This window comes from Drosophila ficusphila, unplaced genomic scaffold (genome assembly GCF_018152265.1).
Source record: "Drosophila ficusphila isolate 14025-0441.05 unplaced genomic scaffold, ASM1815226v1 contig_791, whole genome shotgun sequence".
NCBI lineage: Eukaryota > Metazoa > Arthropoda > Insecta > Diptera > Drosophilidae > Drosophila > Drosophila ficusphila.
The window spans coordinates 14,905,134-14,930,459 of NW_025064737.1; the positions used below are offsets into that span (position 1 = coordinate 14,905,134).

The following is a 25,326-nucleotide window of genomic DNA, read 5'->3' on the forward strand; positions in this document are numbered from 1 at the left end:
GTGAGATTGCAAGCAAACATTTTCAACTTTGTAGTTTGTTGTTGCTGCGGTGGTTGCTTCTGCTATTTGGGTTTTTAGCATGTGACGCCATTTGTGGCACAGTCTGCAACACAGCCCCATTTCCCCCGTTTCGCTCTTAAAAACTACGCACGTTGAAAGCAAAAGCAGTAGCAGTAGCAGAAGCAGAAGCAAAAGCTGGAACCCAAAAACCCAATAGCACTTTTTACCCACTCCTTAAGTTGAAAGGGAACTAAAAAGGATATACAATCCTTAGTCCACACCCTAACCCTTCTTGAAATCTGCGTGTTCGAAAGTCCATCTCAGTGTGTGTGTTGCGAAGAATTCTCAAGTGTTGAACGGGCATTGTTGCTAACGTTGTTTCTATTGTTACTGGCTCATACTCTTAAAACAATCGGGTGCATGTCAATAGGCACAATATTTAAAAAATAAATTCTTAAATTGTTAAAAAAAAGTTATACCATTAACAAACGTTATCTCCTCTAATAATTTCCTTAATAACTTTTACTAAATGCTCGTAGCACAATTATAAATTTATGTTTGATTTGTTTTACTAATATCGAAATTTTTGCGGTGATTTCCAATTGAGTAATCCTTTTAAGTGCTCATTCCAGGGAATTAACCATGTCTCAAAGTTTGACCAACCTTTCAGACTTATTTGCCGCTCTAGTCACTAGCTTCCGTTTTCCTTTTTCTGTTTTTGCAGGAAGGGGGAAATGTTCTTCTTACCTTTTCCCTTTTTTGTCTAGCTTTTCTCGGGTCTTAGGAAAAAGGGAATTTTTTGCCTTCGCTTCACCGCTTTGTTTACGACCAAATCCAAAACAATGGCATTTTTGCACATGAGCGCATTTGAGCCAAGTTCTGCTGGCTGTCGTCGTCGATGTTGCTGTTATTGTTGTTTTTGCTTCTACACTTAAACTAAACTTTTCAGCTGCTGTTTTCTCGTACTCCTTTCGTGTGACTAGCCTTCCTGGTCTCGACTTTTGCTGCATATTTAATCCTTTTTTCCTGGCCCTCCCATGGCCTAAAGTGAATTATTACGGACATCTTTCCGGCTCAAACCGACAAATATCTGGGCCAGCTGTTGGGGAAAGGCAATAGTTCTGCTCCTAGGGAACTGCAATCGCCCGAATCATTCGACTCATTGGCTTGCCATTTCCATTTTTTATTCCAGCACTTTTCCCCAACTCATCTTTGTTTGCCGTTCGCATTAGTAATACAAATTGCACGGGGAAAGTTCAACAAACTGCATTTAAAATGGAGCAAACTGGAGCTACAAAAAGAGCACACTCGGATGGGGAAATATTTGCTGAACCGGGCCATATTTAATGCTGTTTAACAGTTTAAAACCCGATTCTTTTAACATTCAACACAGTTTCATACAAAATATATGCACAAATACTTTTAATATCTAAAAACAAACGTTTGATTCCATACATAATAACATTAAAATTTTCTTCGATATATATTACATTTAGGGATTCATTTAAATAAATATAATGTCAGTAAATTCATGTCACTACCATGTGCGCAAACAAAACAAAATGCAATACCATAAATTTCATTAAACTGCGTATTTCGAAATATTTATACACCCGTGCAGGCTTAATTGAGTTTATGGCCAACGAGATTTTATGGCAAAGTGCATTTATGGAAAATGCATTACAAAAAAAAAAAAACAAAAAAATATTCGGTCATAAAAATCAACTTACCATCGATTTTAATTGGCGGAACCGGTACGCACTTTTGCCCCGAAGTTGGTTCCGTTTGGTTGGCTTCAATTTGTTATTCTTTATGCTGCAAAAAAAGAGAGAAAACAGATGGAATGGAAATATAAATAAATTGATTTATGTTGGCCACAAGAACCCAATGAATCAAATGGACGGTTAAACAATAAAGCAATAACGACGCCCCTTTAATAAATGTCATTTTTCAGAAGGACTATGTTAAGAAGGACTATATAAATTATTATTTGTAGTTCGTTCTTGAGAGCAGACTAAGAGTTAAAAAAAAAACCGTTAAGGCTAGGGCTACAAATTATTTATTTCTTAACTTCTATTAAAGAATAATCCAGATACAGCAAAAATTTTAAGCTGTTTCCTATAACAAATTTATTGCTTTAATTCACTACAACACTAAAGTCTCTTATTAAAGACAGCTATTTTGTGTGTTTATTGACTTTATCAAGTGTCAAAAATCTCATCATAATCTGCAGAGCCAATAGAAACACAAACACAAATCTCCAGCTATTTCACAGACGAAGGAGAAGGACGAAACAATATCAGGCACTAAATCAAAAAGTAGAAAAACAGTCAGAAAACATTATGAAATCAGCCACAGCGGGTGTCTTGAGATGAAAAAGGAAAAAAACTTTGGTTGAGACGCATTACTGGGAAGTATACTTATGTCATATTATTGACGATGATGGCAAATGAACCGAGAACGAAACGAGAACAACGAAAATAGGAGGAGATGGGGTCTGTCTGTCACCAATTTCATCAGCTTAAACTGATGACAGTTGAGAAATGTGCTTTTACTGTTCGCTCTTTTTGCATTTTTCTTTCGATTTTTGTTGTATTTAAAAATACATAAAATGGCGGTTGACATTTGACGGGTAAAAAAAACGAGAAGAGTACACGCAGAAAAACTAGATTACGAAAAATTTTCCATTGAGTTAGAGTTGAAGTTAAATTCAAACAAATATTCTTATATAATTTCTGAAGCGCTCGAAATAATTAAGACATCCTGTCTAAAGTTTATTAATGTAATTATTTTGGTTTACATTGCTTTTTATTATTTTTCTTTGTGTAAACCTCTGTCACTCCCGTGTTCATTGTTATTCAAGCAAAAAAAAATCCAGGAGCAGCTGGTTCACATTTTGCAAACCACGGCTCCTTTGCCTTATGGTAATGACGTGCGCTGCCTTTGAGAAAAGATTTTAGAGGAAGACCTCAATGCGGGTTGCCGAAAATCAAACAGTAAATCGAAATCATGGCCGCAGGTGTCCTGTGACATTCAGGCCGCAAAGTGTCGGCCATTTCAAACGACAGATCGGCCGCAAACATTGTCAAATATTTCCACCTCAGAGGCATGTCATGTCTAGAACCACCACCCACACCACATAACACCACACCACACCGCACCACTCACACAGCACCACACCGCAAGTGGGAAAGTTCTCTGTCCCGACAAACTTTCCACACGCCAGAACAATTTGCTCCACTTCGAAGGCAAATCCTTCGGCCAGGGCTGTCCCCTGCATAACAAATATTGCCTGTAATTTAATTAATCTCCCAGGAAAGTATTAAAGTTTGACCTGCAGCTAATAGGGATGTTGGAGAAAATTGCTATAGTAAACTATAAAGAGAGCAAAGCAAGGATATTAAATCCCTTATTGTTGGACTAACCGTTTCTGTTCTGTTTCTATTTTTCGTAAACGTTCTCAGTTTCAAAATTTAATCTTTAATAACTCTCTTAGTGAATATTTACTCTTCCCCCATGAATTTTGAATATCAATTAAATGCAAAACACAAACACAAGGCAGCGGAAGATGGGGCAGGGCGAGAAATCTATTAGAAAGCCAGCCAAAAAGTTTGGACAATTCAGGCACGCACTTTGATTAATTTTAAGACAATAATCATAAAGGAGGTTTGGTCTATCCAATCGACCTCCCGCTTCCGAGCGCTCACTTCCTGTCTCGCTCGCACTCATCTTAATGTGTTTACGTGCCTGCTAGAATCTCTATAGCATACTTATCCGGGCTTCTCGTTCATAGAGAACCCGGGCACGTCCTGTTTACCCGTCTCTTTCTATCTGGCTCTGGCTCCAACGCGCTTCTCTCTTTTCCGGGTTAGTTAATTTCGCCGCCTCGGAGGCAGGAACTTTAAGTCGATGGGAAACTTAATCAAAGTTTCTTGGGGGCTCCCGTAGTTCCTGTTCTTCGTCCTGCAGCTGCAAAAGTTTCTCTTTCGGTACGGTTCGGTTCGGTTCGGTGTTTTTGGCCCAAAAGAGTTTCGAGCACGCAACACTACGGCCAATGGCTTCGTTAACTCGTTCGGGCCAAAGTCCCTTCCACTTCCACTTCCACTTCCACTTCCATTTCCACAGCCAAATCTTTCACCTGGCCAAACGGTTTGCGTGTTTGGATGTTATTTATAATATGCTAAGCTCGCTGCTCGCTGCTTCCTTTTGGCCTCGACTGCAGTTCACCGGAAGCCTTCAACTTGACCAAGGCTCCGGGTAGAAAAAATCCACTACTTCATGTTGTCACACTGAAAACTGTGAGGCAACTGTTCCTTTAAGAAAGTATTTATACCAAAAACTCCAAATTAATTGAAGTTTGTATGTTAATTATGTTATTAGTTGAGTTCCTTGACTAGAACTGTTGATTTGGAAAATTTTAATTCAAAGAAATATACTCAGTGCTTGATTTCAAAGTTTCATAAGCATTTAGAGTGTTAAGAACTTATTTAGAAATGCATATTTTCGCTCAGTGCTGCAACACCTTTTCCCTTCTCGGCAGACACTCTTCAATGGGTTTTGCCTTTGTGGCGTTTAACTTTTAATTGGATTTCAGTTTTGGCTTAGTTAATGGCAAAATGAGTTCAACATTCGCTACTGATGTTGTTGTTGGTGTTGGTCTGTGCAAAATATTAGCGCATAATTTCAACAATTACTTCCACTGAGTGACCACTGAAAACACCCATCGCTGCCCCTTGGCTGCTTAATCATTTGCATATTTCATTACAATTTCTGCGTTTCATTTTCTCCCTTTGAATAATTATCCTTGACTTGAATTCTTGCTGGAAGAGACTCCTAGTTTGAACACCTCTTAAACTTTATTATGATTTTTCCAGGAAATCCTGACTTAAATTGTAAGATTCTTGTAGGTTTTCTCCCTTCCCCCATAAGAGGTCATTTGATCCCTTACCTTCGCAAATTCCAAAGAATAATTTCCATATTAGGTTCATTGAATTGGATTAAATGGAAACCGAAAAAGGGCGAGGAGAAACTTTTACCTACCGAAAAAAAAACGAATTAAATTCCTCACTCAGCTTAACCAAGAATTTCTCGACAAGCGAAATGCCAAATGCCACCCAGAATCGTACCACCCGAAAAATCGGAATCTAACCTTCCATCACCTTTGGCAAATTCCCACCCACACCAACCATGTAAGCACATTCAGGGCCATCAACAATTTATCACAGCAAACTGAACGAAATCTCATTTGCAAAAGCAGTTACGAGGGTCGGGGAAAAAGTTTACCAATGTTCAGAGCTTGTCAAACTGTTCAGCACAAAAATAAAGAGGAAAAACAACCCAACGAAAAATAAAAAAAAAAAAAAACATGACCAGACGGAAGCTGCGACAAAGGAAATTTATGTTTTCGGGCAACAAGAACCAGGAAAAAGCGAAAGGAAATGCGTGCAAAAGGGTTCTGGGGAGTCTGGAAAGTTGAGGGAAATAAATAAGGAAATAATGTTTAACTTTCGCCGAGGCAAAAGGGGCAATCAAATGCTACAAGCTGTGCCTAGGGAGACTTTTCCACCTCCCTCCTGATTTATCCCCTCTGCCTCATTTATCAAAATCAGCCAGCGAAATAAAGAAATATGAGACTCGAGTCGGGCAATTTACAATGCTGATCCCAATATGATTGCCGAGCGGAAAGAAACTAGAAAGAGTGCGAGGCGAAGGGACCTTCGTTCCTTTGTCCTGTGGCATTGAAAAATGAAAAATATCCAGCGGCAATCAAAAAGAAAAACAAAGGAAAAGTCAACAAGCACTCGGTGTGCTTGGATGCAGCCACTTGCTAGCTATTAAAGGAATGTGTCACCTTGCACCACCGCCCAACCACTCAGCCACCCAAAAATGAATCCTCCTCTCTTTTCTGGCCAAAGGCAAAATTGTTGCAGGAAAATTTACGCAAACATTTGGCTGTGGCAATCTGCAGACTTTATGGGTGGTACGTACCCGGGTGACTCAACTTTGTCTTCTTCGGGGAGTGAGCGCCGTGTCTTTGTCTTAGACTGGTTAATGGTGCAAGAGGACTTTAAACTTTTTTATTGTCAAAGCTCCAAAGTTTTTGCCACCGCTTCGTTTATGCCTTGTGTGAATTCCACATTTTATTGGAGAATTATACAATTGAAAGATAGAATTGTTAAATAAAAGTTTGAGCAATTCTGCTGAAGTTGGAGAGGGCGAATGAATGGTTTTGATTTATCTATGAAAATTAGCTGAGTATACATAAATAAAGTTTTACAGGCTATTAAGGAAGACCTTAAAATTTTGCTTTATAACCTTTGCCACCACCAAGATCTCATTAGTATGCACTAGAATTTTTACAACGTATCCTGCCACAGGACACACACACACACAACTATGCTGATATGTCAAAGTATAAAATTCCTTTAATGCTCCGCATCCCAGCTCATTGCAGCCAATGATAAATTTTGCATTTTCCTGTGGCATTTCATAGTTTTTTTCGGTACTGAGCTTCTTTGTTGTCTGGCGCGTGGCATTAAGTTTATAGATTGGGGGACATGCCAAAGAATAGCTATATATAACGAAGAAGACGTGGCGAGTGCTGGTGTGGCACGTAAATAAGTTGCAACAGAAGAGAACGTTGCTGCTGCAGGGATTTTCGTATCAAAGTTAACGAGCAGGCCAGATCCTTCGTCACTTATAATTTATGACCATTTGAGTGACGGCTTAAAAGAGCCAGAAAACCTTGACTGAACCCGATTTGTTTGCAAATCTCTCACAACCAATTTGCCAAAAGAGATTTCTCAATCCGCATTCACTATCCACACCTGACATTTGTGTGGCGGGCCCTAAAACAAATAAAACAGTTTCTATTTCCCACTTCATTAGCATTTCGTGCTGTCACGTGCCAAAAGGTGTCGGCTCCTGTTTCCAGTCCCACATGACCCATCCGCTTACTTCCATTAGGGCGGGCCTGTAAATCAAATTGCTGGCAACCCTTTTCTCAGGTCAAGACATTCTATTAGTTGGCCATTTTCACGCCCAGAACCGGGTGCTGAACAAATGAACCTTTAAACTAAACCCAAAAAAGGTGACCCCTCACATATCGGCACCTTCAAACAGCAAACACACGCACTCCTTTTACACACAGCTGTTACGATGGCCACTCCCCCGAAAAACTCCCCCGCAACTTTGGAATGTCTTGTGACTAGGCAAACGCATTCAAACATCAATAAATTAAAGGTACAAATGTAATTTCGTATCCTGACAACGAGGGGTAGAAAAATAGGTAAAAACGTAGAAGGAAATAGAAAACACTCCCTTTCAAGAAAGTTTTCAATGCTCAATAAAAAAAATAAAAAAAAGTTCGTTTTAAAATCCGAATTTTATTTGTTATTTTTACATTTAAAAGAACTTTTTGGGAAAAACTTTAAAATTGTTTTTAAAAATGTTATAGAGTAAAATCTTTACCAATCCTATGCTATCACAATACAAGTTATCTTTTAGAATTTATAATATTTTAAATACAGATTTTTCCTAATCTCATAGTACCTTTACAAAAGAGTATTCCGAAATGAGGAAATAAACAGCGGAAAAGCAGAAAAATAAATAAATATATATTTCCACCCCGCATTTGGCAGGACATAGATTAGGGTGCTGCCATGGCGATGGCCGAAAATGAGACCCCCGACCAGGTCACGTCCTAATGTCCTACTCCCCCTATCGATACCACCCAGACATGGCCAACTCAACGACCCACCCTCTCCAACTCATGTCAGTTTCAGCCTGGGGCAATATTTTAGCCATTTTACGACACGCATTCCTCATATGCGACTCCAGAGCCACCTTTCCAGCCAAAACAAATTGCAATTTGCGGCTGGGCACTTTCAATCTGCCATTCTGTTGCCTTTACACCTCATCGTCATCTGCCCATCATCATCATCAACATCGAGAAAAAGGGGCTGGTCATGGAGTCGTTGCGGAGTTGTCACACATTAGGGGAAGGTGATTCAATGGGGGAGAAATCCCCACAGGTGACTCAAAATGGGGAGCCCCTCGCCAAAAATAAAAGGGGCAGCTGCAAAAGGAGTGTGAAATAATGAGAGTTGAAGCACTCGCATGACAACTCGCAGACCCCTTCAGAATCCACCGGTTTTGGTGCCCTATCCATTACCACCACCAACTGAGCCCTTCGGCCGAGTGGAATTAATGGGTCGGAAAGTGTTGAGATTAATCATGGTCGCGGAAGTAGCTCCGACCCCATTTATGTCCTTCTGCTTCTGTTCCTGCTCCTGTCCGCTGCATTTGCTCATTAAGATGTGACGCAATCTGGGCAACTTTATCATGCAGCCGAAAACTTAAAGCCCCCAACCAATGGGGCTTACTGTGCGAGTAAAGGGAAATTCAGGACATGGAAAAGCAGCGTTTTTATGCACGAGAAGCACAGGTGTAAAGGAAAGCTGAACACCCGGTAAGTGAGACTTAAAGCCAGAGTCCTGAATACAACAAGCCTTCAAAGGGCAGATGGTAAGGAAACGAACTTCGAGTACCCCTTAAACAAAATGTAAAAATATCGGAATAATTGTAAAAACTTTAGGAACAAATTGGATACACACTATAATTTAATATGTTATAAAAATAGTAATAGTTACCTAAGGTATTTTTATTGAAAAGGTACAGCTTTAAGACATATAATAGCCACATAGTTTAGGATTAGCTGGCACTCAAACATACTCTATTCCAGGGTATTTAAAAGCTAAAATTAGAGCAGAGAAGACAGAACTAGATAGTGAAAGACAGAGCGGTGAGAGCGAAAAGAGACAGATAAACAGACCAACGGTCTCGGCATAGAAACATAAATTAAGCAGAAATCTAAGGCAATGTGGGCAGCTGAGTTGGAGGGAGGAGTTCAAGGAGCCACAGGATCTGGACAAGAGCAGAAAATTTGAAAAACTTACGTGCGGGTAGAGCGGCACGGCAGAAAAGCAGGCGGACAGAATCACAAAAATGTTTTAGGCAACTTCCACCAGCACACGGATACTTGGGCAATCTGAATTAGGAATTTCGGGTGGAGGAGCTTCAAGGGGAAAAAAGGCAGAATTTGAGAACTTCTAGGGGACCGGAGAGGGAAAACAGGAAGAGCCATTCGCTTAGGTGGCAAAGTAAGCAGAGATAAAGCCAGCGGCCCCCGACTCCATCATCAAACAGAGTCACAAAATACTGGAAGTGGGCGGGGGAGGGGGAGTGGCACTCGGAGTGGGGCAGAAAGTAAATATCACACTGCTTGAAATGCGGTGAGGTGCGGGCAGCCACAAAAGTTCACTAACTGACACACATAGATAGCATAGGCACACTCCCACACAACTACAACTACAACTACAAATACAAATACACACATACCTTTCGATAGAGACATTTTCCGAGATAATGATACTACCTGCAATGGGGTCATGTCGGTAAAATTTTCAAAATTAATGAAAGTCTAGCCCTAATGATACCCAATTATTGGTTTATTAGTTTACCATTACTCATTTTGTCAGGACTAGAGAAAATGTAATCTGAGTTCATTTTTCAAAAGTATTTTTCACAAACAACAAAAGTTTTAAGACCATAATTGACTTAACTGAAGACTGACATCCGACATTATTGGACTTGAGAAACCCTAAAATCGGAGACCAAAAACCGGAGGCCACTTTCGAGTCATTTTTCAATATTTTCCTGTATCGGACTGCGAGTGTCTTTGGCTTTGCACTCGTTTGTCACTCGAGCCAAGGAGTGCAAAATGATAAATACCCAGGGACAGCAGAGGACACAGGACACTCCAACTCCGACTATGACCCCCAGGATCTCCGGCCACTCGTCCGTCCGTCCGTCCGCCCGTCTTTTCTCATTTGCACTCGAGGCGATTCAAGTGGCACACTGGCTCCACTCTGGGCTCCCCATTTTTTGGAGGGCTGCTTGTGTTTTATGGCCCAGGCCACTTGAAGTGATATTTCCTCAATTGATAGGTGTGTATGTAGGAGAACCTCCTGGCAGAAGGATGAGTCAGTTCCGGGGGACAGAAGGCGGCCTCAATGCGGTTATCAACAAAGGTTTTTAAAACAGCTCCGATGTTCCGTACCTTGACAGGCATCCTATCCCCATCTCTCCCAGGATTCCGGCTAAACACGTACTGCTCAGCGTCTGTCAAACATAAATGAAGGCAAGGCAGCGGCAAAAGCAGCAGCAGCAGCAGCCACATCCGTGGCAGGATGGCTGAAATAAAAACGGACAGCCGTTTGGGGATGGGGCAACCGGAACTCCACTGCTGCACTGTCAGGCATTCTATTTATTGGCAAAATGACGGGCCAGCAACACCCCAGCTATCCGCTAAAAGTTCCTCTGAAAGGTTCCGACATTTGACTGAAGGTATTTGAACGTAGATAACAAAGATGAGCAATGTTTATTAAATTCTGTAGAGCATAAACCCTTTTTAATTGCATTTATGTTTGCGCCACTTTTCGAAATGAATACCCCTATCAATCGACAGAATATTTGAATTTATTTTAAGCTTAGGCATTTTATTTAAAAATTTAAAATCCATTTTTGTTATCTAAATGCTTCTAAATCTTCTTTCTCATTGAGGCAAAATATTTCACCAAAAGCCTGCAAACTTAGTTGAGCCAGAGATATTCCCTTGATATTCTCTCGCCTGTTATTCCTATCGATTTTCGGTTTAGTTTGGTTTTGGTTTGTTTCTCTCACCAATTTCTGTGTGTATAGACGAAAACTAAAGTTTTTTTTCTATCTGGTTCTCGGCTGTTTTGGGGGGTTAGATAAAAGGGAAATGGTGGGAGAAATGCCTAGGAGTAGAGACAGAAATGTCAAACAATGCGACGGCGAGTGGCGTTGGAATAACACTGGAAAATGCAGTTGGGATTTTGGGGAGAGTGAAGAGAAGCGTGACGGTGTGGAAATGGTGGGGAAAACTGGTAGGTGGGTGCTGGGCGGAGAAAGTCTGTTCGGAAAAACACCAACAGCGATAGTTCAAGTTGAAGTACTCCGTGTACAGAGTCGTAATTTTCGTAAATCTGAACGACAACGACGGCACGGCAAACTGAAAATGCGAGATGAACTCGGAAGAGATGTACTCAGAGATATCCTTTCCTACTCTTCAGTTCGGACCTTCCCCTTGAGGCTGAGCAATTTCAAGTTTAGTTTTCGGTGTTCATTCATTTTAATGAAGGAAATTTTATTTGGTCAAGTGAAACTGGAGTGGCATCACTTCATCAAACGTTGATAAGAGCAGAGGGCTGAATGGGAAAACGAGAAAATGGCAATGCAAAATTGGACAGTGAATTCGGTAGATAGTAAAATATCTCAAAAAATGCAAATTGTTTAATACTTTAAAAAAGTATTGCCCATAAAAGGGCCAAAACATTACGCACTTGAAATATTTCAGCTGTTCATTATTTCTCACAAATATTGAAGTTAATTATTACGACTCCTTTGGGGAAAGTAGGAGAAAGTTTCAATGACCATACAAAACAAATTAATTCAATTGACGCCTAAGAGAAATAGTCTACAAAGGGCAGTCAAGGAAATTAACACATTCACAAGGACTTGAGTTTTTGTTCAAGTGGATCGAGGTTATTTCCAGACAGTAGCAGGTAGCCGAATAATTTATGGCAATTATTGTGACATGGACAATGATGAGAGGTCGTTCCAGAGCCGTCCTCCCTAAGCCGCAGAGATTGCAATCTCCAGGAGCCCTGCGCAGGATACAGACTTAAGCACTTTCGATTAACGCAGAGCCCAACAACCAAAGCAAACAAATTGCGAAAGGGCCATTATGGCCACAAAGGATCACGTCAGCCTACCTGTGTGAGTCAGAGTGTAAAGAAAAGATAGCGATATACATATATACATATAGTACGTTCGTGGGGAGATCGCAAACAAGGACAAGACAGCAGGTGTGCCAACGCAAAGGAAATCAGTTAAAGCGAGGGACAGAAAGCCAGAGACAGAAGCAAATATACCTGCACTGAAGAATATATTTAAAAGATCATGTTATTAAGGCTTTAAAGGTTTGTATCCCGAAGCAATTAATTTTACTCTGCGTATAAAAAAATATAGAAAGACTATAATTTTATTTATAGGTCATAAAACGAGAAAAACTTAAACAATGAAGAGTCCAAACTTTTAAACTAATTATAACAGGTTTAATAATTTATAATATTATATTTTAAAAATATTCCCATTTTATTAGTCTACCAATTCTTTGGAAATATCCTCATATTTCAATCCTGATATTAAGTTCCAAAAATATACATCAGTTTAAACTTGATTTGATTAAATTATACACTTTTCTTTCAGTGTCGAGCGACAGAGAACCCTAAGTCCTGATCAGACTTGGATTTTTGCACCTGCCTCTGCTCAAATCAAAGGAGACAGCAACTGCAAAGCGGCCTCCGATCTCAGGTAACTCGATCGCGACCGCCGACATCTGTTGTTGTTGGCCTTTTTAACGATTTTGGGGCCAAGGGAGCGGAACTTTTTTCGCGAACCAGTCACTAAATAAACCAGTTTTGTTTCCACGTTCGTGTTCGAGGGTAACCCAAATTTTTTGGCGGATACCGTTGGCCATATAATTTTCGGCATTAGCTTTGTTCAAATTAATGGTCAGTCATCCAGGCAGTTGGAGGTTTCATCTGCGCTTAAAGGCAGCTGTTAGATTTAAGTTGCAGCCCAAACAGGAAGATGAAACGTGTTTCCTTTATATTTTTTGGCGGTTATGCTTTACACTAAGCAACAAGATTGAGATGAGAAATTCGGAAGATTTAATAATAAATTGTTAATAAGCTTTGATTACCTAGTATTACTATTTATAAAAAAAAAGTATCATTAAATTCCTCTTTTTATAAATTTAACACTGGTCCTTGAACATATTTTTTCACGGCAGCATACTTAACAAATTAAATGAAAATATCTGCCGAACAGAAATAAACATTCCGAAAAACACATTAAGCACCAGCAATTAAGCATTCCGCAATTGGCTCAATTGATCAAAGGATGTCTGGGGTTAATGTGATTGCATTTTAAATGCCAATTTGCGATGAAAATTTCAAGAACTTCTGCCATATTAACAGCGATACATGGATTTTTTTTTTGTTATTTGCGCGCAATTAAAACTTTTTGCCAACCGCAGAGGAGAAAGGGAAAATTCATCAGGGGCTTAATCGATTTTTGATTTCTTGTTGATGGCTTTGGCCAGGAAACTACGTAGAACACTTCTGCCGGTTGTTTATGCTAATGGATTTTATCGATTGCAATATATTTATACTTTTTCAGGCAATTATTGAATCGATATCGAATTACCAGAGGGCTGTAATTGAGTTGGTCTTCACATGCATGCCTTGAACTTGATTTTGGGGTGTGGTTTTGTTGACCCAAAAGGGTTTTATGAGGGTGGTTTTTAGAACTAGTTGGATTGAATTGGTTGGGATATTTTAATTTGGGACACCAGTGTGACCTACAAAAAAGCGATTAGAGTGAATAAGGAACAAGAAATACAAAGAGATCTGAAGTTCGACCCACAGTAATTAGACTTCAATTAGCACTCGCTGACTGAACAACTTTTTCCTTATATCAGAGACCCTTGAATGGGGATATTTTACGCCCCTGATATGCATATCATGAGTCTCCTTTTTCCGGGCAATAAAATGAAATCCCGCACATAAATTATGCTCCATTTAATAAAGCGGGTGTACACCCCCGCTCGACTCCAAGAAAAAGTTAAGAGCAGGCAGAAAGATAAAGGAGAATTCGGAGGTAGCAATTCGTTGGCATTTATAATGCTCAACTGTCAACAGGAAAGCGGATGATTATTATGATGATGATGATGATGATGATGGGGGACTCGGATGACGATGACAAGACGCAAGTGGCTTCGTTGATGAGCGAGGCGCAAAAAAAACAGAAATGAAAGTCACAAAAGTCACGCAACTCGCATTTGAGGAAAAGGATCTTCTTCGGCCAGGTTCAAAGAGACCCAGTCGATAAGTCCAAACCCGAATGGCATATTTTCCCCCGACTTACAGCCACATGTGACGTGACTGGCTTTATGCCAGGACCAATCTGCACTTGCCATTTATTTTTTTTATTCTTTAAGCTTTAAGCAAGTAATTTGCATAAAATGCGCGACAGACGGAGAAAAACCAGCTCACGCCGAAAGCTAACAAGGATTAAGTAGAAAAAAAGAGAGAAGGAGAGAGAGAGAAAGAGACAGGCGAAGGAAAGCCGGCGAAAAATGACTTCAGAATAGGGGAAAAACTTACGAGCTGCACAAATGAAAATGAATTCGAGGCGAAAGAATAATAATGAAAAGGTCGAAACGAACCCGGGGCAATGGCTCCTACCCGTAGCGAATAATTAAACAAAAAGCCAGTTCAAGTGAGACAGAAGGCCATTGCGCTGGAAAAACACTGCAAGTCCTTAACGAAGGCTTCCGGGGCAAAAACGTCCATTTCTGCAAGTGTATTTCAGAAACTACAACTCCAAGCAGCAGCCGCAGAAATTTAATAAGTTATAATACAAAAGTTCGTGATGCTTCATTACGGAAACGCAGGCAGCAGCTACACAGCAACAACTCTCTTTTCGTCCTCACTTCGAACTCCTTCTGCCATCCAATCCCTTGCCAACTCCTCGTCCTTCCGCTTTTAGACTGCTTGTGTGTATTCCATTTACCCACATTATGTACTTGAGGTATAACAGCGCACAGAATGCACAAATACAGTGCGTTTAAAAATTGCAGGCCTAATAGGCACGAACGCAAACGGATCAAATTGCTCAATTAAAAATTACTTATCCCCGCGATTATGAAATCAAATATTCATATAATGGAACGAAATTTAAGCTTTGTGTTACAGCTATAAATTTCGTAATCAATATTTAAATTCTACTTCTTTCTTCGAGCTTTATTAAAATGTTATCAGGTTTAACCCATTTTTTTAGTATGTATTTAAGTAATTAATTTATCTTATCAGTGTTTAAATATTTGGTAAAAGGCCGAAAAATGTGTTTTGTAGGAGCCTACATTAAACTTTACAAGAAACTTTAAATTCCAGAACTGAGGTTCTTACGCCTCAATTTTTGTTGCTGTCATATTTTTTCATATTTTCGATGTTTGCACAAAGATAACCCAAATGTGAACTTCAACCTGCCACAAACAAAATTTCCAACAAGTTTTTTGCAAAAAAAAATTTTAGAATCTTCTGGGAATAATATAACTCTAAGACGCACTGTATCCGTGCGTGTGTCTATGTCCTATTTAGCCACTCAACAGTGAAGTGTGAATGTTTTTAAGTCCCAACTGCTGTCGCATCTCCTTTTCCCCCCAAACCAACCAAGTGCAAGTGCTTACCCCCCATTTCATCCTTATTTAACGCCTGTTTTGGTGCTATTGCTTTTTTTTGGGTGGTAAGCAGCGTCGCATTTCATGCAAATTAAGTTAACTTGCATATGCAAATAAGGTTTGTTTGTCTGCACGTTACATTTTACATTTGCAGCGGAATTTGTGCGTCGGTTTCTCCCGCTCCTTTGGAATATTTTTCGTTTTAGACTTTGCGCACGTATGATTTATGACTAATAAATTAATTTTAAATTCGGTTACAATTAACATGAAATTTTAAGCCTTGACAGGCAAATTCCACATAATCCTTTACACCTACACACGGAAGAAAGAAATCCTTTTCGCACACACATAGGCATAAATCAACGCTGTGTGGGGCAAATGCGATTAGCATTTTATACCATTTAAACACTGTCGCACACACCACCAGACAGAAAACAATGCAAAACAGCAGCGGAAAAGCGGAAAACATTGTGACAAAGCTGGTGGTGCTCCGTCCCCCCTTTTCTATCCCACCTCTAAGCCCCTTTTTCTCTTGTTTTTCGTTGCCACTGAATGTGTGCATCTCCCTTCGAGCAGACCAAACACAATTACTTATGGAGGTTGTAAAAGGGAACACACAGTTAGAAACGGTTCTCGATCCAAAAAAAAATGTTCGAATTGGGGGTACTCTTCAGCATTCAAAACGATTTGTCCTGTTAAATAGATTTTATCAATTAATTGTTTGTTTTACATGATTAAAATTTGACAGGCACTCACTAAAAACAATGCAATTAATTGAACACAGATTTTAATTAAATTATTAACTAATTACCAACATACGGCTTTTAATAAAATATTTGATGACAAAATCCATCGGTTCATTACCTGAAAAAGAGAAACGAATTGATTAAAATCAATCTAATTATACATTTATTGAGCATCTCTACATTATCGAATCAATTAAATATTAATAAGAAGATAATTATGTTTGCATATACATTCGAAGCATTTCTTGGCAGCAATCAGACCCTTTAACACCCTATGCTTAGAATAGGATATGGCGAATAGAAAACCCCAAGTAGAATGCAAATTGCAAAAAAATCGTTAGAAAAAACAAATGTGCAGCAAAGCGAACAATTGTAATTTAACTGCAGTCAGAGTCTAGTTGGCAGCACCAACCACAACAACAGCAGCATCAAATGGCAAAATGCAAAATGCAAAAAAACCAGAAAGCAACAGCCAGAATTGTGCGAGCCTCAAGTGTTGTATGTAAGCCGCTTTTGTTAGGCAATTGTTTGCCTGCCTGGCTTTCGCATAGGTTCGAGGTTTTGAGAGGACCCTACAAGGGGGGAGCTAGGCAAATGAAATATCCCCACTACATACACACACATACACACTTGCATAATCCACTTTGCACAGGCAGCATCCCAAATAAAAGAAGAAAACAAGGAAAAGCACAATAACAGCAAGAAAATCCGGAAGTTACACATACGCCCCGTTGTCTGAGTTTCCCTCACAACCTAACCCATGAATCTCAGTTTTTGTTTTTTGTTTTTGTCGCCATCCAGTTGACAAATGTCACAGCAATGGCATTCAGCTACACTAAAAAAAAAGTTACAAATTAAATCTGAGTTTTTGCTTTTGTTTTTACTATTGTTAAGGGTTAAGAAATGTATTCTACTTTAACTTTAAACCATTAAAAAAAATTATTGAAATGTAGATAAATTTTTAAGTAAAATTTTCTTCTTTTAGTATTTTTGGTTTTAGAATGATTTTTGTCTATGTGTACAGCTGCCACGCCTCTTTAGCGCTCATCGCATCCGCGCCCCACCCAGACAGATGTAAAACAGCATAAAACACTCGTCGTCACTAGTTGCAGTTTGCCCCAGCTCTGCCCCATTCCCCCCTTTCCTTCCATCGACCATCGAGCTCCTCCTCCATTATAATGTTCGTGAAAAACTTGACACTTAATTGTCTGTCCATGTCCATGTGCGTCATGTGTCCTCCGCTCCAGCTCCGCTGCTATCTATGGCATCTCGTCTGGCGCCTGTTTCTGTTGTCAATTGTTGCACATTTGCATGGCAATTGGATTGGGCCATTGAAAGAAGAGGATGGAGGAGAGTGGAATGCTGGCGGAGTGGCGTTTGGGCCAATGCCCGTTGTTTCATGAGGCGTCAAGTGAAATGAGCCGCCTCTCGGCTAAAAGCTAGTTGAAAAGAACCAGCAGACATCATCCTCTATTCCTTCGGCATTCGCAGTTCTATTTCCCAGCATTTTCAGCAATCATAACGTGAAACAGCAGGAAAAGAATAGAAATTATTGCTTCAGCTAGAATGCATTTCCCAAGAATACAGCTGGTATGCTTTAGAACATTTTTTCGGCTTCAAGTTTAAGGAATTTCATTTAACAACTTGGTTGCTCTTTAGAAGCTTTTAGTGGCATACTAAATATAGTCTTTAAGCTTTTCTTTATGAAATATTCATGCTGCTAATGGACATGGCATTATAAAAGTTCGAACAGGGATTTTGTAGCAATTAATAGATCTTTTCGAGCCCCGATTTTCAGATAAAAATATTTTACAACAGTGTCTAAAAAAGGTTTAGAACTTACAAAAAATCAAAATCAAATATTATATCTAATTTGAAATTTGTGTTGTAATAAAATGTGAATGCAATTCCAAATTCCGAATTATAATATTTTAAGAATTGCGATAGCTAGCCCCCAAACTACACATATGTACATTCTTTCCGATGATGAGGTGTAGCACTTCCGGCCACAAAAGTTGCACTATATATATGGAAATGAACAGATGAACAGATGCGCAGATGAACAGTTGCCACAATGCCGCGGGGCATTTGTTTTGGTTGGCGGATCTGGCTCGGTTTGGTTTGGTTTGGTCCACTCTGGCTTGCTTTATTTTTCGGTTCGGAAGTAGTTTGGCCACCCCAAAATGAGGGGTTAAATGGGGGGCTCGGCAGTGGGTGCAGCACGATTTTTGCCTGGGTTTTGCACTTTCCACGGGTTGCGCTAATGAAAATGAAGTCGTAAAAGGGTTTGCCACGTGGCTGGTAATGTGCACCTCCCCCTTTGCCCTCTTTTCCCATCCACGTTTTCCTTGTTTGCTCCGCTTTCGGAATCCTTTAAGCGCCATTTAGTTTCAACGAGTGCTTTACTTAATGAACACAATGGGCGGAAACCGGTGGAGAGTGCTGTAGAAAATCTAATGGAAAATGTTATGGCTTCCGCTATTTACTATCCTTGTATTCGCAATCCCATTGGAGCACATAATCAGATTTTAATAGCCCCCAAAAAAGGACACACATATATCAATAATGACAAGAAGAAGAAGAACAGCAATAGGGAATAGAGTAACAACTAAAAATGCCATTAATGAAATGATGATGACGACGAAGAAAGTTTTGCACGACCCAAACACATAAAACAAAAATTCCCCAAAGTCACAGCCGAGAAAACAAAGACGAATTCAAAGTGGAGTGGGAATGTACAATGTACACAGTAAAATAAATTTACCTACCTCAATTTGCAATAAATAAATGTTAGTTTTAAAGGGTGAACATATTTATGGAATCAGACAAAAAGATATTCATGTCCTGAGATGGTATAATTTCATAAATTATTGCGCTTTCGGGGCTTGTTGAAAGTCTTAATAAATGACAAGGTAATTTCAATATTATTGTTATTTTTAATGTTTTTTCTTGTGTAGAAGCCAAGAACCAGGAAGTGATAGAAGCAAGACTCAGCTGTAAAGCGATGAGAAGCAAAAATAATACATAAAACAAAATGCCCAAAAAATTAACGACAAATTGCGCATCATTAAAAGTAAAGAGGGGGACGAAATGGAAGAAAGGGAAGAGAGAAGAGGGAAGAAAGAAGAAAGAGGGGCATATGCGGCTCACGAGGAGGAGCAGAAAAGAGCCTGCCAAAAGCCAATAATGAAGGCAAACGCACGTTAAGGGCAAAATGAAGCCAAAAACCCAATGACTGACAGGCAATGAAAGGAGCTTTGAGGGCATAGGGATACCTCCGAATTGTAAGGAAACAAGGTAGAGTTTTAAGAGGGGGCGGAACACAGAGTGGGTGGGAGTGGGTGGGTGTTGCCACCGCCTGCGGCAACACCTGGGCACAGTCATTTGTTTGATTACAAGCCACGAGAAACGACAATGAACCCAAATTGAAGCTGCTAAAGTGAAAAAGAGGGGAAAGGAGGAGGTAGAACGAATGAAATAGACACATCTTGCCACCTCCCCACCCACTGGTGAAAAATATTTCCCATTCATTTTGTTAATTTAAACAAGTTGATCTAATAAAGACATGTTTTCTACAGAGAAATCGTTATTCTTATTTACGTATTTCGTAATAAAAGAAGTTCACTCTTTAGGGAAAGTAGTAAATTAGTAGAATAAGATCTTTAATTAAACATTAAGATTTGACCAATGTATGTATCAATAATTAAATAATTTGAATTTGAATTTATTCCAAATAGAGAAACAACCATATGGGTATTTAAAATAATGTAATAATGAGGATAATGTCATTATTATTTTCAGGTTTTAAACGTATAAGTCCTTAAAATTACATAAAATTATATAAAGCTCTGAACTTGAATTAAAGGTAAGTGGGAACCATCTTCAAATAGTTTTTCTCAGTGCGATGAGCTTAGTTTCAGCGAGAGACAACGCTTAATTGCCCGACAATGCAGCTGCCCCGAAAACACACGCAGCTACACATCCTTTTGGGTAGATGGGCCAACCTCATTTGCGAAAACTGACAGGCGCCAACGTCAAACCCCTCTTCTCGTATTTTCCCCGTATTTCCCCGGTGCAAACCTCTAGCCACAAAAACCCCCTGTTGCCACCATAATGACTCACTCACTTTGCGGCGAGCGGAGTTTACCAACTGCAGAGGAGTCAGGTTTCGCTGCTCTTTTTCCCTTCGTTTTTTTATGGGAGGTGTGACAAGCCACCGGCTCAGCCGAGGCAAGCGTGTCCTGTATCCTATATCCCCAAGTCCCGTGTCCTGGCACATGTAACACCGTGTTCACCTCGCTTTTTTTGGGGGATACTTTTAATTGGTTTCCAAAGCATGAAATGAAAAATGAAAATGTTGTGGCCAACAAAAGAAATTATGTTTAACATAGCCAACAAGTAAGACTCATTAAAAGTCGATTGTACACGGTTAACATTGAAAACAAACATGACCCAACAAATTGCCGGCAGCAACTTTTTATTAAAAAAAAACAAATAAAAACAAGATGTGTTATGGTTGAAATAAAAACAAGAGAAAAGTAGGGAAGACGCTTGAAGTTTAAGAAAGTTATTGTGTAGATAGTCCAGAATGATCTTTAAATGATGTACCTATTTTTACCATAGAATCAACTCTGAAAGCTCATCATTATTAATCCACTAAGTATACGCACATACATTTTTCCATGCAGTCATGCTAGACAGAACGTTTTAATTAAATTCAGACAAAAGACCCACTGATGCTGTCATCGAGATATTTGAAAATGACATTTGAGTTATTTGCACAGCAGCTATGAAGATATTTAAAGTAGAAACACAGATTATATTCCTCTTTTTTTTTGTTGTAATTCATGTTATGTCATCTTTCGCTCCGGATTTTCCTTTTTAATAAATTTCCGAGAACCACAAGCTGGCTCTTGGTCTCGGTCATTTTAATCAGCATTTTTTCACTTAGCCGCAGTATTTTTTATTTTGTTCGCTCTGATGTCCTGAAAGTGACCGCCGCAGTGGCAGCTATTTACCCGCCCACCACCGACTGCCCACCGCCCACCACCCCAGCGACTGCCACGCCCCCTCTCCTTGACCGAACTCCGTGCACACCGCACTTTGTTATGTTTTGTTTGCCTTTGCCTTGCTCTCGGGCCTTTTGTTTGCACTTCTCGTGATTTTTCTCTCTCTGTGTATTCAGTTGGTTTTTTTCTTCTTATTTTTGCCATCTGCTGCGGCGAAGCTGTGGCTCAGTTTTTAATCAAAACATAATGTAAAAAGGATGCAAAATACACAAGGAAAGTGGCAGGCACTAACCCAACAAAGTCGCCCCTTCCCCCCTTCCGCAGGAACACTGCCTTCTAAAAAATGTTTGCCCTGCTGCTGTTGTTTTTGTGTCGTCCATTATTCAAAGCATAATGTCACAATAAACGTAAAAGGTGCAAAATATTGCCCAAAGGCAACAAGCAAAAGCGAGTGCCAACAATGAGAAAGAGCAGTGACAACGCAAATATACAGTCCAATTTCACTAACTCGAAGTTCATCTCGGGGGTCAAAAGTTTTGCATTCCCCCGAACAATCGCAACTTCTTTAACCATGAAGATATAAAATAACTTATTTTCAACGATAAAAAATTATACAAATTTGGGTTTTTATTTATTGAATAGAACTTTGTTTCCCTATTTACTTTAATTTCTTAAAAGTTATTTTATTATTGAATACCTTATTACAATCGTGCTAAAAATCTCGCAGGATAAAAAGTGGTTGAAAAAATACAATTACAGACAATGTTGTGTTTACAGGTGTATTTCACTCCCTTTCCAAAAAGTCAGAAACTTGTTTCGCGACAATTCACTGTACTCACTGCAAAAGAGCCAGCGTAATAGTAGCAGCACAACAACAACAACAACAATGGCAGCAGCAGCAGCAGCATTAACAACGGCGACAACAACAACTCAACTTAATAACACTTTGCAGTTGTCGCTGCCCAGGGCAGTCACCCGGTGCTCCTCCGCCCCAATGACCTCCTCCATTTGGAGGGACTGCATAAATTTGGAGGGCAGGAACCGGGAAGGAGAAGTTGATCACTTCCTCTTCTCTCGCCTTTCTCTAGTTGTGTTCGCCTTTGGTTGTTGCTGGCGCAATTGTTGCGTGCCCGTCAGTCAGTCAGTCAGTCATTTAATCGGTCAGTCAGTCAGCCAGTCAGTCAGTCAGTCAAACTGCCAGTCAGTCAGTCAGTCATTCGGGTGTCCACGTGCGGGGATAACAGCGTCAACACAAATGACCCGCTGGCAACTTGCAACTCGGACTGGCGCAAAACAGGACGTCTGCATCCGACAGTTTAACGGAGTTTCAAGCACCTTGCAGAGACTACTCGGAAATTGCATCTCTGAGATACCCGTTTGGTGAATTAGGATGTAAAAATCCTAAAAAAAAGTATTTTTTAAAAAACTATGTATAATTTAAAAAATGTAGCCTCAGTTAGCTGTTCTATTTGTTTTATTGGCATTTAACTCAATTAGAGTATAATAAACAATAAACGTAAACACTTATAAGATTCAGTAGTAGCACTTAAAGCTTTATTTGCCATTCTTTAGAGAAAATTCTTGAGAAGAAGAATTGCTAAACAAAGGGAATAAACTCTAGTCATTGACCCGAAGAGCCACGTCTCGCTATCTTTTATCTTTCGCTCTCTGGTTTCTGCTACCTGAATTGGTCCGCGTAATTTGCCTTTGGATAGCCCGAAGTCCACCATCTCGGCGCAACTTGTTCCACATGTTTGTCACGTGTGGCAACTGAACTCAATTAGCCTTGCCCCTCGCTCCATCCGACACCCCCTCCGGCTTCGTGGAGAAAGCACTTCAAATTTATTGAAGTGCAGTCAGAGAATTAGAGAAAGAGAATAGGAGAGCGAACAATCATTTCTCCATATAATTTCCCTGTTTCCCCTAAAGCGAACATTTGTCGATTGTTATTTGGAAAATGTCAAAGACACTTACTACCCAGCAATAGATCTTAAGATGCACTGAAAGAACTAAGTAACTGATCTACTTTAAAGTCAAATTTATTGCCTGAATTGTCTGGATATTTATTTAATGTTTTTAATTTTAAAAAACCAAAATATGTTTATTTATTTTTATAATAATAAGTTTAGTAATTTGTGATGGCTAGGCTAAGTGTCTAGGCTATGATATCTTCCAATTTCAAAGTTCGAGTCAGTCAGAGTTACCATTTCCAGTTCCTTAATTGGCAAAGTCAGAAACCTTTTACATATGTAGCTGTTATATATATTGTGCTATATATATTTTCATTTGTAAGGCATAGCTTCATATGTAAATCCCCTATTTCCTTATTTTGCTTTGGTGTGTTTCAGTGCTTGGCCGTAAAATGAAACAAGCGAGATACCAGCGAAAATAGAAAAAGGGGCCTGGATGCATTGCACTTGCCTCGGTATCGCCGACTCTTTTGCACTTCCCGTTGCCGTGTGTTGGCCTCTCGCTCGCTCCGCTTTTAATTATAGCCACCTCTCCGTCGGTTCGTCGTCTGCGAAGCGGAAGTTTGTTTAGGATATTTGGCATTGTGCGCTGGCATTTTACAAGCTCATGCAGCTGCCTGCATACGGCGCCGTCCCATCAAGTTCCCCGCCCCCTCCCCCTGTCATCCCCGGCACCGAGAATCTGCCCCATTTGGAGACTATATGCCAGGCATCCGAGAAGTCCATGATGCGAATTATTCAAATAGCTCGCGCCAGCCTTTGGAGCGGTCTGCATGCGGGCCATGGCTCGACGGCTTTGGCATACAAATTAGATGCAGCGATAATCGACTATTCAGGTTGACTGCTTCAGTCCTCCCCGAGTTGCCGACATGCCCAGTCACCCACCCAACCGCATCACTCCCTCGACCGCCCCTTTTCCACCCAAAATGCACACACGCATTGCCTGCGAAGCTTACCTGCCACGGTTTTCACTCTTGAGCGCCTTTAAAGTGAATTTTTCAGTCCGAAATAATCCCTGCTTTGATATGTCTGCCGGCGTAGCTGCAAAAGAGCAATTTTCCAAATACGATTTTAGTTTTTTTTTCGGTAAAACAAATTTCAGTGACATAAATTCAACATGAAATTAATGTTAATCCTGCTAAAGCAAAGAGAAAATGTCGCAGACAGCAAACACACACAAAAGAAAAGGTGCATGTTAGTAAAATTGAGCCACGTTTATACGAAAACAAGTTGCAAAACAGTTGAAAGTTTTTCGCTTGATACTATATATTATATTTATGAGTTTTATATGTTATTATAAAAAGATTTATATGTATTCACTTGCAGAAAAATGTTAACTTAAAAAGAATATTATTCTCATCATGATTTTAATAAAATTCCACCGCATAAACCTTTCTAAGAAAAATGTCCTTTGATTCCGTGTCTAGACCGAGGATAACTTTTCTATGCCAAATGCTGCCATACGGAAAGAGAATGAAAAAGAGCGCAAAAGGACGACGGCAGCGCAAAAACTTCTGCAGCGCAATAAAAAGCCGCACAGAAATCAAAAATCAAGAGTGGAAACTTGCTAGCCAACCCCACGAGATGAGCGTGGAAACACAGCAGCAGCAATTCACCCACCGAAAACCCACCCACCCAAACGCCCAGGCGGTGCAACCACCCCCCATTCGGCGCCCGCTTTGGGGGTGGCAGTTTGGCTATTTGCCTTTTGCGAAGGACACAGGAAGCAAAAGGACGATGCGCGAGAGTATCGCGTCTGGATCAGAAATTGCAGACGGGCCTAATGGAATAAACTACGTGTAGCGCACTTACAGCTGTGGACAAAATAATACAATTTGTCGAGCTAAACTTTCGACTTCTCATAATTTTTGCAATATATACTTTTTAGTATATAATGGATTTTTATCGATTATATCAATTCTTTTAGATATTTGCATTTTCTGGACTTTATTTAGTTGATTTGGCGTAATTTGCTATTATTAATATTTTTATTATTTATCTTTAGTTTGAACTTTTGTCTGTAAGACAAAATGATAAATTTGAATTAATGTGTTGACCACATCTGTGGATAAAGTCGGATAAATCCCAGACAGTCGTGTGACAAATTTTATGATAGCACTACATAAATGCTATGCGCATAAAAATGGATAAACGGAAAAAAAAACCTGAAGAAGTTCGGAAATTGTAATGTGTGGTGTACGAAAAATTTG

The 25,326-nt window shown here is 39.8% G+C and overlaps 1 protein-coding gene across 5 annotated transcripts in view; it reads right to left on the bottom strand.

The window, feature by feature from the left end:
* Positions 1-25,326, bottom strand: part of LOC108087220 (protein tincar) — a 61,646-nt gene that overhangs the window by 35,795 nt on the left and 525 nt on the right. For 4 of the 5 annotated variants that reach the window (XM_017184495.2, XM_017184494.2, XM_017184496.2 and 1 more), the window contains exons 2-3: positions 24,073-24,157; positions 1,731-1,815 (exon numbers count right to left, since the gene is read on the bottom strand). The gene's annotated coding sequence lies outside the window, so the exon portion shown is untranslated. The remainder of the gene's footprint in view (positions 1-1,730; positions 1,816-24,072; positions 24,158-25,326) is intronic. The other variant, XM_017184497.2, reaches the window with a different exon arrangement.